Source organism: Gadus chalcogrammus, chromosome 22 (assembly GCF_026213295.1).
Source record: "Gadus chalcogrammus isolate NIFS_2021 chromosome 22, NIFS_Gcha_1.0, whole genome shotgun sequence".
In the NCBI taxonomy this organism is placed as follows: Eukaryota; Metazoa; Chordata; class Actinopteri; order Gadiformes; family Gadidae; genus Gadus; species Gadus chalcogrammus.
In genome coordinates this window covers 9180514-9183296 of record NC_079433.1, presented here as the reverse complement: position 1 = coordinate 9183296, position 2783 = coordinate 9180514, and positions in this window count along the sequence as shown.

Below are 2783 nucleotides of genomic sequence, written 5' to 3'. Positions count from 1 at the left end.
AACAAACAGGTGTGAAAATCTTGTTTTGATTATTTTAGTTACGAAACAGTGGATGAGTCTGTTTGAAGTCCCTCAGAGAAGGAAACATTTTGATTCAGGGCACTTTTGTGCAAAATTAAGATAGTGACGCATAGTACTGGTTGAAAGTCTTCGTACGTCCCCGGTAACTTAATGGACGGCATAATTGAGCCCGGTGAATCGACATAAGCGTCTTAGAGTACCATATTAAGCGCTATATAAATTTCATTTATTATTATTATTATTACATACACTCCTTGTTACGTAGCCCCATCTGTTGCTGACTCCCCCGCACCCAACCCTCATCACTTACTAACCCTCATCACTTACTAACCCTCATCACTTACTAACCCTCATCCCTTACTAACCCTCATCCCTTACTAACCCTCATCACTTACTAACCCTCATCACTTACTAACCCTCATCACTTACTATCCCTCATCCCTTACTAACCCTCATCCCTTACTAACCCTCATCACTTACTAACCCTCATCCCTTACTAACCCTCATCACTTACTAACCCTCATCGCTTACTAACCCTCATCACTTACTAACCCTCATCACTTACTAACCCTCATCACTTACTAACCCTCATCACTTACTAACCCTCATCACTTACTAACCCTCATCACTTACTAACCCTCATCACTTACTAACCCTCATCACTTACTAACCCTCATCACTTACTAACCCTCATCACTTACTATCCCTCATCCCTTACTAACCCTCATCCCTTACTAACCCTCATCCCTTACTAACCTTCATCCCTTACTAACCCTCATCCCTTACTAACCCTCATCACTTACTATCCCTCATCGCTTACTAACCCTCATCACTTACTAACCCTCATCCCTTACTAACCCTCATCACTTACTATCCCTCATCGCTTACGGACCCCAATCAGTTATGTACGCTCCCATGGCTGACGTACTCCCATCTAGCAGCCCCATCAGTGCGGCTCTAGTACCCCTCCACTCACAGTCATAAGCTAATAAAACGTGGACAGGGAGGAAAAAACCACACGTGGCGTGCTTAAAAAAAAGGCAAAGCGTTGAAGCGATGACTGTTCTCCGCTCGGCTTCCCGCCTGAGCCCTGAAAAGGCTCTCCGCTCGCGGTTCACCTCTACTCAGAAGGGGGAGGCGTGGGCCGCGGCCGCTGCCCCTGGCGCCGTTATGTAAACAAATGCCCATAATGGCACGGAGAGAACATGAAGTTTCATCTGAGGATTTACCGTCGTTACCGCTGCACCTTCTACCCCTGCAATCCGTGGCCTCCACGTTTCAACCCACGCATGCCAGGGGAGCCCTCTCTGATATTTGCCTCCCCACAGACAGACAACAATGTGCAGAGAGCCAGCCCATCTCCTCCTTGGTTGCAGAAGTCACAGCAGCCCACCAGAGGAGTGGAGCCGAAGGTAACCAGGGGAGGGGGGTCGACAGGGGGGGCTTTGCCCGGCTGTGACTGCAGACTGAGATGAGTTGCAACGTGTTGCGCTGTTTCAAAGGAAAACGTGTGATTTGCATCTCACTGTTTCAGAAGAAACATGTGTTTCACATTTCGCTTGTTCCTTGGGACCACGATTTTTTTTCACTGACATATTGAGTTGCGGACGCTGAAACGAAGAAAGTGGTTTTGATATTGCAAACTTTCAGGGTTCACCTGCGTACCCTGAGTAGAGTATGATTGTGAAAGTTTTAAGAGTCTGGGGGTAACTTTCAAATTGGATGCAATACTCAAGATGATGGATATCTAGTCACCCAGTGTATGGGGCTATAGCACACTAACACACCAACACACACACACACAAACACACATACACACACACACGCACGCACGCACACACGCACACACACACACACTGGCAACCCGCCTCTGGCACAGCGTCCCTTGAGGCCAAGGGGGCAGGTTGTGTTTTCATCAGATGGCGCCAGTAAGAGCACTGGTGCCAATCATTGAAATGCGGAGCACCTGAGGAGCAGGTGGGGAAGCATGCTTTAAAAAGTATGCTTCCACACTTATTCAGGGCTCTCCTGGTTCGCGTGTGCGGAGAGACCAATCTTTGTGGGTAATTCCACCCGGAGGAACAAGACTGTCGATTCCTCCAAAGCTGACTTTTGTTTGCTTTGATAGATACATAATTTATTATTGAATAAAAGGGCTATTTTGGCTTTAGTTGGCACTAGTTGTTCTGGCTTAACAACTAGTGTAGAACTCCCAGATCTTTTGTCAAAACTAACTAAACAGAAGATGGAAACCACTGTACTAGATGTTTTAGACTGAGCATTTTGCATGATGATTTCATTGTGTATTATTTATCTGGCACGAGCCAAATCCCACTCTATTGTTTACTTCCGTAGTGATTATACGATTCGGGCAACCCCTTTCCTGCCTAACACATGCCTCACATGTGCAGCCAAAACCCTTCCCTCTTCTGCTGTGTCAATCTATCATCCCCTCCTGACGGTATTACACAACATGGGCAACATGCAGATGGTTCGAATCCAACTGGATGACACTTGGGAGGCCTGTTTGATGTTGGACACCTGCTGTGGCTTAGACATGATGGGTTTGTTACAGGAAGTGTGGCAGCTGCAGAGAGAGAGAGAGAGGACAGAAAGCAGAAAGATGATACAAATATTGGAGTGATAGAGGAGAGAGCAGAGAGAGAGAGAGCAGAGAGAGAGAGAGAGAGAGAGAGAGAGAGAGAGAGAGAGAGAGAGAGAGAGAGAGAGAGAGAGAGAGAGAGAGAGAGAGAGAGAGAGAG